Source organism: Oryzias latipes, chromosome 2, assembly GCF_053564925.1.
Source record: "Oryzias latipes strain Hd-rR chromosome 2, Olatipes_Hd-rR_3.1".
Taxonomy (NCBI): Eukaryota; Metazoa; Chordata; class Actinopteri; order Beloniformes; family Adrianichthyidae; genus Oryzias; species Oryzias latipes.
Window position 1 is genome coordinate 32,873,393 of NC_136238.1, and position 12,463 is coordinate 32,885,855.

General features: G+C 42.6%; 1 non-coding gene across 1 annotated transcript; it reads right to left on the reverse strand.

The window, feature by feature from the left end:
* Nucleotides 1-4,125: 4,125 nt before the first annotated feature.
* Nucleotides 4,126-4,331, reverse strand: LOC144990726 (small nucleolar RNA U3). Its single transcript, XR_013654684.1, has one exon. It is a non-coding gene; the product is annotated as a small nucleolar RNA U3 (small nucleolar RNA).
* Nucleotides 4,332-12,463: the final 8,132 nt, after the last annotated feature.

Consider the following 12,463-nt stretch of genomic DNA (forward strand, 5'->3'; position numbering starts at 1 on the left):
ACAATAAGCGCATTCTTTTTTAAAACTTGTCCTGTCCAACAGCTGGGCAGACAGATGAGAGCTGAGGGTGTCTTGTGTTGGACATATTTTACTTTAACTACAGGGGTTATTAAACTTCATACAAACCAAAGGTATGTCTGAATAAACCCCTTTTGTAATTGAGGCCAAACTTTATTGATTTCAACCATGTTTAAAAATCTTTGGTGTTGGACCGGACGGAAAAGGAAAGGAGGGAAGAAGAGAGAGGGACGTTAGAGAGAGAGGGGGGGTAGGGGGGTGATAATAGGAGGGGAAGGGGGATAAGACCATGAAGCAGCATAAAGCAACAAGTTTACTGGTTGTTTATCATTACGGTAAGGTTCAAATGTAGTACAAAAAGGGCGGAGCCTGTCCACAAACACACTCAAATGTTATAAACACACCTGCTAGCTGCAAAAATGTCCACATGTCAACATGTACACAAAACAGATAGTGTTCACACGCATACTTATGCCTTTAAACCAACTAGTGTGAGATATTTCAGTCATTCAATCATGCAAACTATTAGTGCAAAGGTGAGCTAACACCTGTGCTCAGGTGAGTGTTTATGTTCTTCTAAAATGGATGGTGGAACGTGAAAAGAAGGAGGGAGAGTGCCCAGCCATCCCCACCCCAAGACCCCCACCACAGCAGCAGCGGCAGCCGGAACCCCCCCCCCAACGACACAGCAGCAGGCAGGGGACAACCGCCCCCCCGGGCGACCAAATCCGCCACCCAGGCCAGGACCAGCAGGACCGCCGTGATGCCCCCAGAGCCAGAGAGAAGGGAAGCATGGGGGGAAGGAGAGCAACGCTGCACAGATCACCTGGGGCCTGTTTCAGAAAGGAGGTTAAGTGTAAACTCTGAGTGCGTTAACCCTGAAATCAGGGAAACCCTGGGTTTTCCGTTTCAGAATGGGAGGTTTGTTAAACCAGAGAAAGCAGAGTAAGTCAAACCCGTTTCTGAAAGAGAGGTAACTTTTACTCGGAGTCAGTATCCATGGTTACTTATGCTGTGAACCTAACCTGGTCGGGAGCAGGTTTTATTCTCCAAACTCAAAGTTTATGCCGGTCCCCTCCCCTTTTTAAAGACGAAGCGGTATTTTTCGCTTTAACCTTCACTGCCCAAATGTCCGTCACACAGAGAACAGTGACAAGAATGGCTTGTTCTTTTTTGGAGGACCCAATAGACGAGGAGGCTGCATTAATTCCTAGAGAATTACATTTACGAGGATTTTGAGAAGACTCGATTTTTTTATTTTCATTTTTAGCTGCTGCCATGGTCTTTTAATTCCTGCAGGATTGCATCTACATGAAAATGAAATCAGGGACATTGAATTAGATTAATGTAACAATTACTTTTTGGAAACACAATTTGCTAGTACTGCTTACTTTCTTAATCCCATATAAACCTATACCACTTGATCAATACAGGGGTAGTGTTGCAGTGTGTGTGTGCTGAGCGGGGTGCGAGCCACGAGAGAGAAGGGGAGGGGCGATTGCAGGTGCAGATGGGGGGGGGGGGGTGAGCACGGAGCAGAGGTGTGTGCGTGGAATATATTGTGTGTTCGGAGGACGGAGCACTAAGTTAAATAAAGAGAAGGTGTCATTCCCAGAATAACTGTTTTGGAGTCATTCTTAATCCGCTCTGGAGGTTGAGGGTTTCCAACGGGAAGTGAACCCCGAAGGAGAATTCCCTTCGGCCCTGAAGGAAATCTCCCCTGCGCTTCTGACCACGGTCGGAAAGACGAGAGAAAAGAAAGGAGAAGTCTTCGCGCAGCGAAAGGTTCAACATTAGACAAAAGTTCACTTTTAAAAACACAATTGCATGTATTAAAATTAAACTGACCAACGTTTGCAAGAGGGGAAGGTTAACAAAAAAGTCCTCTAAACATTACCGACGTTAAATGCATTTTCCCCCAGATTGGTTCTGTACACTATGCAGCATTTCATGCATTTACACCAGGAATAACACTTCAAAAGTACACCTAAATATCGCCATTTTTTATTTCACACCTTACGCTATTTAAAAAGTTATTACAGTCAATATTTTATAACAATGATTTAAATGCAAACTTAGGCATTAACTTGAGCAGCTATGTTTTCCCACGCTAACTGTCTCTGTTTTGCAGATGCAGCGGTGTTGCTTTTCTTCTGGAATATGTGCTCATATTCACTGTAACTCTGCAGCAGCACGTCAAGTTCAGCTGGCGAAAAATACGCAGACCTCTTTTTTTCACGGTTGCCATGGTGACCTGTGATATCTGCGCTCCATTGATAATGGCTTCTTATAGACGCGGTGCGCACGCTCACCTCCGAATCAGTCCACTCAGAGTTGATTGACCTAACTCGGATCAGCTTCTCTGAAACAGAAAACTCAGAGTTGTTAATCTCCCGATTGACCAACTCAGAGTTCAAGTTCAACCTCAGAGTTGGTTGAACCTCCTTTCTGAAACAGGCCCCAGGTGTTCAAACCCCCCTAGGGTCCTGTGTGTGCACGTCTGACCAGCATCAACCTGTTATTTCTGTTGGTTCTGATCCATAAAGGTTTTTAATTACCATTTATTTGTCATTAATGTTCAGAGTTCATATAGTTTTGCATTTTTCAAGAGGTTTTTTGAACTTTTTGAGCTTTTCCAGTCTGGTTCTACTGGTTTTATTGGAGTTTCTACTGTTTTTATTGTTACTCCACGTGACACAAAGGTCTCTGCTCGTCCCTGCTGTGCAGCTCTGTCCTTCCCCTCTGTCATGTGTTCATCCGTCCACATGAGGGCGCCGTCTAGGTCATGCCTGGTGAGCTGGAAGCCAAGAAAAGGAGGGAAAAATGGAGAAAATGAAAGACCTGAGGAAAGCTGCAGTTCAGCCTTCAGGAAGAAAAGTTTAGACCAATAATTACAGAAATAAAACATAAAAAATGTTTTTATAAATCTGAAAGTCACCAAAGTGTTTAACAAACTTTTTTATAAAGTGAAAAGGTCAAATGTTTGTGTGTTGGAAGTCCCAACCTGACAGATGAGCAGAATAATAAGGCAGGCAAAGCCGTAACACTGCCCCCTGGTGGACAGGAACTCAGCAGTGCAGCTTCAGGATGGAGTGGCTTCCAACAGATCAGATCAACGTTCTGCTCTCTGCTAAAGAGGCAGAACGTCTCCTTCTAAGAAGAATCCAGAGTTCCTGATCACAAACATCAACTGAAGCCCAAATCAGAGCTGATCAGACTGCATGGAGCCCAAGCTCCAGAAAAGAGGAGAGAAGAAGAAGTCGTCCACATGAAGCTTCACCTTAGAGGAAAAGAGGAACTGCTGAACTAAAGTACTCGAGTACTGAGGAAGACTTTCAACCTCTGATTGATTCTGTAGAACATTTGGAACTAGAATGTAGAAAGTGCTTCAGTTCCATCAGCTGTCAGTCTGCAGCAGCTTCATCTGCTGCCTCCATCCTCTCTCTGTGAGTCTCTGCAGAGTTTTTCTGCAGCTGCTGGTTTTTCTGCAGCAGCAGCAGCATCAGAGCCAGAGAGCCAAAGAAAGTGGAAAGTCTGAGAAGGAAGCAGCTCTGAAGCTCTGCAGCTGACGGTGCAGCTTCAGGACTCATGAGGAGGAGCACATGCACGGCTCTGATGCTGCTGAACGTCTGACTGAGATGATCCACATTCAGAAGAGAGTTTCAGAGTGAAAGACGTGTGGAAGAAGAGAATCCTGAAGGTTTCTGTGCAGACATGAACTCAGTCAGAGAGCGTCTGAATGTTGGAGGATCCAGAAGAAACCAGGAGCTCATGAAGGTGGTTCTGTTGGAGCAGAGAGCAGAACTCTGATCCCAGTTTCAGGAACAATGCAGGCTCATGTTCTGGACTGAAGAGTTCTCCTGAAATGTTCTGTTCAGACTTCTTCAGGATCACATCTGTGTGTGAATGTGGAGGTTTGTCTGAACCAAGCTGCAGCTCACTTTGAAGCTCCTTCAGGCTCACACAGCAACAATGACAAAGACTGAAGCTGCTTTGCTGCCCTCTAGTGGCAAACATGGCATCTGCAGCACACATTTCTGCTTGGTTATTGGTTTCTGCTTTCATAGAAAGAAACAACAAATATTTAATCTTAATACAAACCAACAGTCCACTCAGACAATGTTTCCTCCTTCAGTGTCACATCCAGAAACACTGAACAGTCTTCATCAGTGAAGAAGATTCTCATCTTCTCACCAGCTTCCTGCTCTGAAGGAAACATCTTCATTCATCATCATGGACAGCCAGACCAACCTCTGTAGAAACACAATCCTCTAGTTCCAGACTAAAGAAATGATCCCTGAAAGTAGAGTCTTAGTGAGTTCTGGATGTTGTTTGTCCTCTTCTGTCTGCAGACAGGAACTCCTGCTCCTGGTCTCCTCCTGCAGATCACAGACTGCTAAGTTAATCAGATCAGGTTATCTCTGTCCTGAGGTTATTATTAAACTCTGACAGTCCACTTGAATTTGAATGTGAGATTTTACTTCCATGACATTTTTGGATAAAAACATCAAACCTTCATTGCTGCCTCCAGAAAAACCAGCAAACAGACTGAGAGGAAGACACATTCCTCATCTACTGTCATCAGTTCAGATTCATCAACAGAAGCTGACAGTTTCACAGAGAGGACTCAGACCCTGCTGACCTGGGACTGACCGTGGAAAAACCACAGAAAAGGATCCTTAGTGTCAGGGGGGGGTCACGACTCCCCGTGGAAAACAAGGGAGCAGATGAGAGAAAACATCCTCCAGAAAGCAGCTCCACACTCAGACTGAGTTTATAGAGGCTGACAGGACTGAGGTTCTGCCACAACAGTTGATAAAGGGGGATATCCCATGATGCACTGGGATCTTTTTCAGTCTTTGTGTAGATTTATCATTCTCTTTTATTTAATGTTTGTGTTTGCTTTCTCTTCATTAATCTGTAATTTAAAAATCTGGAGTTCTAAATGTTTTTTTCTCATCTTCAGGAAGCGACACAGAAATCTGACACGTTTTTCTGCAGCTGGAGATCCTAAATGTGTCAGGATGGAGGTCAAACATCTTTGATGGTTAAATCAAGGATTATTTTGAATGTTTTAGATGAATTTTCTTGTGGATGTTCTGTACTCCAGCACTTCTCTTTGTCCTTCTTGCTTCACCTCAGAACTGCTGCTCCATATCCTCAGACAATGAAGAAAACTGAATTTTATATTAATTAAGATAAACCATTATGATCTAAACCAGTGTTTTTCAACCAGTGTGCCACGGCACACTAGTGTGCCGTGGGAAATTGCCCTCATTAACTGATCTAAAAGCAATTACCATCTCCAAGAAATCAGCTCTCTGTTCATCCAAACAGGCCCTGATAAAACACTGATAAGTTAAGAATATGGAATATCATACAATTATTTTTTCTTTGTGTTTATTCGATTCTATTAAAGGCATTTTGATAAGAATAACGGGATACCGCGATTTAGCTGCAGCTATAACTGTGTAAGGAAAAGTCCCGCCCCTTTAACTGTCTCCACCAATCATTATTGAAGGCTTAATCACATGTCATCAGTCTGACCAATCAGATGTGGTTAAAGTATTCACTTCCTTGTTTCGATTTAGCGCAAAAAAGTCTCTCTGTTCTAACAAAAATACCAGCTAAAGCTCGTCTTTAGCGGTGTAGCTTTCCACAGAATCTGGTATCAGAGTGGAACAAGTGAACAAAACCATGAAGCTCAAAGACGCTGGTCTTTCTGCGGTCGGCGGATTACGGGCACTACATCTCCCATGATGCAGTAAAGTGACTGTCTTAGCGCACAATGAGTCTCTCCTCTTAACGTCTTAAAACAACGAACACACATCAAACAGTTTTTGAATCTTTTGACTTAATTTTTTAATACATCTTTTAGAAAAAAACAGCTGCAGCTTCCATCTTTTTCTGCAACAATTATCACAAAAATGCATGTGAGATTGCAGAGCGGCTGTAGATCAATACAGACTGAGCTTTTTCTTTTTTTTTTATTTATCTATTTTTTTGGATGCTGGTGTGCCGCGGTATTTTTGTCAAGGTTAAAGTGTGCCGTGGCTCAAAAAAGGTTGAAAAACACTGATCTAAACAAATCAAAGCTGCTGCTGTTAAGATGCTGACAGAAATGTTCTCCATCCTGCAGGTTTACCTCAGGTTCCTCTCCTTTCTTTCCCTTATTTGCTGATTTTTTCTGTGTAATTTGTTTTATTCTAATCAAGAAGTCTGAATCAAATTTTTTTCCAAATGTTCTTCTGTCTACGTTAAAAAGGTACTGAGTGTAGAAAGAAGATCAGGACTTTTCTGTCACTTTGGATTGAGGTCAGGACTTTGTGGAAAGTGTTGAGTCACTTTGGAAAACTTTCATCATCTGTGTATATTTGTACAAACATGAGCTCTAAAAAGAAAACTGGAAGGAGTATAAGGCAACAGAGAAGACAGATTTGATGAACTTCTGCTCCCACAGTCGATGCAGCAGAGACAGAAACTGAAGCCTTCATCCCATCACAGGCAGAGAAAGGAGGCAAAAACTTTCAGCTCCACTTTTATCTTCTGCTCCATTTTGTTGTCAAGACTCCAAATAATACAATACTACATTTGAAGTAATATCACATATCCTTGAGCTCATTTTGAAAACATAAATTTTTAAAAAACTTGTTTTTATGTAATGCTTAGCTAAGGCAATCGTCTTTCTTTTTCGGCTTTTCTCATCAATGGTCGCCACAGCAAACGAGTTGCATGGTAAACATGGCAATGTTAAACGCCGGATGCCCTTCCTGACGCAACCTTCTCGGGACCGGCACAGAAGTAGAGAAGGGAACAGGGAGGAGCCCGGATTCAAACCCTGGTATAACGGACAGAAGGCGCCACAAACCAGCATGAGCTAAATCGGCTCCCCAATGTTTAGCCAAGGCAATAAGAAACATTAAATAACTGTTTTTATTGATATTTTATCTTCAATAAAATTGTTCTTGTGTCAAAATAACATAAAGAAAATCGTGTCCTGATGAACAGAAACAGTTCATAATAGCTTGTAGATTAAAAACTAAACTCTGCAGAACACAGTCTCTCTGCTCTGCTTCATTCTGATCCTCCTGCAGACAAATAGATCCATGAACGTCTTTGTTTTCCTGATCTGAGCTGGAATCTGGATCTAAACTGGACGGATGGATAGATCTACAATACTGCTGTTTTTGTTGTACTGCCGATGTTAGCTTGAGGGGCTGTAAGAAAGAGGAGGAGTCTGTACACAGATGGATGATGGGAATGAGACGGCCAAAATCTGCATCAACAGTCCTGCCTCAGACGTGAATTATTAATGAACTGCTGTTGCTCTGGAGAAACTATGTCCTAGAAAATGACACAGTTTTTTAATTTATTTTTATTTTGTCTAAAAACTGCATCATCATCATCATCATCATCATCATCATCATCATCATCAAAAGATAATGGGGAACAGTTTGGAAGTAGATCAGAAGATGATCGGAGTGGGATCTCAGCAAGGTATAGAGGCACATTTGTTTGATCTAATTAAGCCCGTTTGGACTCTGGCGCTCCACGCGCTGGATGAATAGTGGCGTTTGGAGGAAGTGCGGCTGCGCAGTCCGTCACTGAACACCGTCACTGCCTGGACCTCTTTCTGGGTCCTAGTGCCCTAAAGGTTACAGCTCCTGGTTCCACAAGAAAAAAGTCCATTCTAGAGGCCACTCTGACGTCATCATCATCAAAGACAGCGTTACCTAGCAACCATACCAAGACCATAGCAGCTATAGAGGGAAACACAACAAACCATCAACGGCGGTTAAAGCAGTCAGACGTTTGTTCTGCAGCTCAGCAAAAATCTCTGCTTTAGGTTTTGGGGAGAAAAACAAAGGAAAACACACGGAGAAGGATTCTGCAAAGGAAATCCCAAGTTCTATTGGTAAGTCAGCGTCCTGGAAACATGCTTTGTTGGTTCTGAAGTGGCATGAATGCAGACTTAGATTGGTTTGTTTCCTTGGATTTTTCAGATTGATTCAAGCTGTAAATGTTGTCAGCATAAAGCAAGTTTGGACTAAACTAAAGCAGAAAGTGGCTTTGAAGATGGTCAGGAGAAATGAGGATGCCATTGCCCCTATGAAAGTTAAATTGAGAAAACATAGACAGAAAGCTCCCTGGAGGAATGATGATCTAGTCAGGGCACAGAAACAACTGTGCCGCAGAGCCGAGCGAAAGTGGCGCAAGTCAAAACTCCAGGTTCATTATGGAATATATAAGGGGGAGTTGTACGCTTACAACCAGATCTTATGCAGAACAAGGGAAAGGTACTTCTCTGAAATAATTGGAAGTTGCAGCCGCAACTCTCGTATCCTGTTCACAACAGTTAACAGATTAACTAACCCCCCAACCCAGCTACCAATAGAACTGGTTTGTACACCCAAATGTAATGAGTTTGCTGTATTTTTCAATGACAAGGTTCAGGGCATTAAAAAAGCCATCAACTCCACAACACATATAACTATCCAACGGCCACCTACTCACTCTAAGCTGACTCACTTTGTACCTGTCACTGACCAAACTGTCCAAGAGACCATCACCCGTCTGAGCTCGTCTACATGCTGCCTTGATGTGTTACCCACTAGATTTCTAAAGTCTGTCCTGAACAGTGTGTTGCCATCTATTACTCAAATAGTTAACATGTCTCTTCAATCTGGAATATTTCCAGAGGCCTTAAAAACTGCAGTCATTAAACCTCTCCTGAAGAAGAGCGGTCTTGATCCCACTGTACTGAATAATTACAGACCTATCTCTAATCTGCCATTTTTAGGAAAAGTCCTTGAAAAAGTTGTCTACCAACAGCTCACTGACTTTCTCTTATTAAACAATTCGTTTGATGTTTTCCAGTCAGGTTTTGGACCCCATCATAGCACAGAAACTGCTCTTATGAAGGTAACCAATGACATCCGCCTGAACACTGATGATGGCAAAGTCTCTGTCTTAATCCTGCTAGACCTGAGTGCTGCCTTTGATACTGTTGATCATGGGATCCTTTTGCACAGACTCCAAGACTGGGTTGGCATCTCTGGATCTGCCCTAAGTTGGCTCAAGTCTTATCTGGAAGACAGGAAATATTTTGTTGAAATTGGGAGTTGTGTCTCAGACTACATGGGCTTGAATTGTGGTGTGCCCCAGGGATCGATCCTGGGACCCCTTCTGTTCAACCTCTACATGCTGCCACTAGGGCAGTTAATACGCAGTAATAACATTTCTTATCACAACTATGCAGATGATACTCAGATCTATGTGTCACTGACAACAGGTGAATATGGGCCGGTGGATTCACTCAGCCACTGCCTCCAACAGATCAGCGCGTGGATGCAGAACAACTTTCTCCAGCTAAACTCAGACAAGACCGAAGTTATTCTTTTTGGCCCACAGAAACAAAGAGAAATTGTCAGCAGCTACCTTCATTCTCTGTCTCTTAAACCCTCAAATCAAGTCAGAAATTTAGGGGTAATCATGGACTCTGACCTGAACTTTAACAGCCATATCAAGTCAGTAACATCAGCGGCATTTTACCACCTGAAAAACATTGCCAAAATCAAAAACATAATCTCAAAGCGAGACCTGGAGATACTTATCCATGCATTTGTCTCCAGTAGGTTAGACTACTGTAACGGCCTGCTCACCGGCCTCTCCAAACGAGCTGTAAAACAGCTTCAGTACATCCAGAATGCTGCTGCTCGAGTCCTGACCAGAACCAGGAAGTATGATCACATTAGTCCTGTGCTCAGGTCTCTGCACTGGCTCCCTGTACCTCAAAGAATAGACTTCAAAGCAGCTCTGCTTGTGTACAAGTCTCTCCATGGCCACGCACCAAAGTACATCTCTGACATGTTAGTGCCATATGAACCATCTCGTACTCTGAGGACCTCAGGGGCCGGCCTCCTGTTGATGCCCAGAGTCAGAACTAAACAAGGGGAATCAGCGTTTCAATATTCTGCAGCTAAAATCTGGAACAGCCTCCCTGAAGGCGTAAGACAGGCCTCTTCTGTGTTCATGTTCAAATCTAGACTTAAAACATTTCTGTTTAGCCGTATATATGACTGAAAGGTCCTATCTGCACTTTTCTTTCCTTCCTTTCTTTTTAAATCTTTTTTTTTTCTTTTAAAGTAAATTTTATGTTGATTATTTCTATGATGTATTGTGATTTCAATGCATTTTTCTGTTTTGTGAAGCACCTTGAATTACTTTGTGTACGAATTGTGCTATACAAATAAACTTGCCTTGCCTTGAGGGCTTTTTTCAGGAATTCTTGGAAGAGGAGGACTTCTCCAAACAACCAGAATCTAGGAGGAGGTTGTTTCAGCATTGAGATCAGGATTTAGCATGAGCTTCAATCCCATTTTTGTTCAATCCAAATGTTTACCGTCATATTCAGGAGTTCAACTCTGAAAGCCACCATGACATCATAGACATTAAAGACCCTGTTACCTAGCAACCAAACACAACAAACTGTAGACTATTCAAACTGGACATTTTGGGGCAACAATTCTTTTTTAACTCAAGTTTTTATGAAAAATCCAAATGATGGAAACAGATTGTGTAAAGGAAATGAGGATCTATTGGTGAGTCACAGTCCTGGAAACATGAGTTGTGCTCTGATGAAGACGCCTGATCCAAATGTGGATTTTTGAAATGTTCTTCATGAGATTCAAACTGATTGAAGCTTTGAATTAAAGGTGTCAACACATTTCTGCATTGGATTCATTCTGTTTCAGTGTCTAAGGTTGGTTTTGTGGCAGAAACCAAGTTTTTGTTGAACAGTAGCGTTTGAAAAAGCAGAAAGTGGCTTTGAAGATGGTCAGGAGAACTTCTTTGAAGAGGAGGACTTCTCCAAACAACCACAACCTTAGAGGAAGTTTTCTGAGCATTCATAGAATGCTTTTACAATGACTCATCATTTTCCACAAGAAGCTAATGAGTTTTTCCAAATGCATGCTGGATATTCTTAGTTCTAGCTTGGAAAGCACTTTGTGGGATTTCCCTGAAAAACCTGCTTTATCAATCATTTTGGTCTCTTTTTCTTCTTCTAAGTTCCAGCTTGGTGAGTGTGCAGGTCGCCATGGCAACCACTGTCCAGGTCAAAGGGAGGACCACGGCCATCCAGTCTCCAGGCTTTAGGATTGATTTGGATTTGTTAAACATTTGTTTCCCACATTTTAATAGTAGAATTCAACACGGGACATATAGTGGATTGTAAGAATAGGAACAAAAACAGCAACAACAAAATAATCCTCCTCCCCTTAAAACATGCATTTGACTCTGAACAAGTCTAAAACAAATCCAAGCAAAGACCAGCGCTGGGGCTCCTGCTAGTTTCTTTTAGAAGAGCCTGCCTCTTCAAAACATAGAATGTTCAACAACTAGAGCTAAAAATGTCTGTTGGTAGATTTCTGGATGTTGGCCGTATCCCAGCGAGCAAGGCCAAGTCAGCCCCATATGGTTTCAAAGTGGACAGAAAAGGTTTTTAGGAGTTTCTAGAATGTTCAACAACTAGAGCTAAATGAAACTAGTGCATGAAATGACAAAGAACTTCCTGTTTGAAAGGAATCTCATGATGGCTTCCACCTGTCTCTTTACTTTTCCTTCTTTTTTGGGTTTCTCCTCTTTGGGAGGTTACACAAAACTGCACTTTAACCCAGAAGGAAACAACAACCGTTCCACAATCCCTGAATCCCCTACAGCCTTTATCTAAACATTTACATTGACCATTATCACACATTTGATTGCATTTTCTCAGAACAACAAGCACAACTTCCCGTTTGTTTGTGTGTGAAATGATTCCAAAAAGCCATGTGTCATCCTGGAGGGACTGGTTTCTCATCAATGCAGACCACCAAGTTTCTCTGGTTTCTGACTATTTGGTGGCTGGTAGGCCTTTTGGGATTTTTGTCAGGGAAAGAAGTGAACCTGGGCTCCAAATATTGGAAGACACTGATCTAAAAGTACTAGGACATCTGGAGAAAGCTCTAGTTCTGCTCCAACTCAGTCCAAAGCACTGAAGATAGATGGAGTTGGATTTGGGAGAGGACTGAGCTCATTCAGATGAAGAAAGAACAAGTCAACAGATGAAGAAGATTTCAGGAAGTTTCCCATTCAACAAGTTCAAGTTTCCAGAGAGCTAGTTTAGCATCCGTGTTCTGGACCAAACCACTGTCCCTCTGAAGGTCCAGACACAGAGAGGCCCAGAGTGACCCCCATTTCTCCTTTTTGCTCTCTCCAGTGGCTGACTCCGCCCCTTAGGACGTCCCCCTGTGTGGATCAGTGGTCAGTGTGAAGTCAGTTTCCTGTTTTTAGCTTTAGATTTCTGCTGAAATGTAAAGGTTCATTCAGAATTCCCCAGTGGCCTCATGTTGGAGGAGGGGCTTCATGAGATGCTGCTGGGGGCGGAGCTTGAACACACACCGCT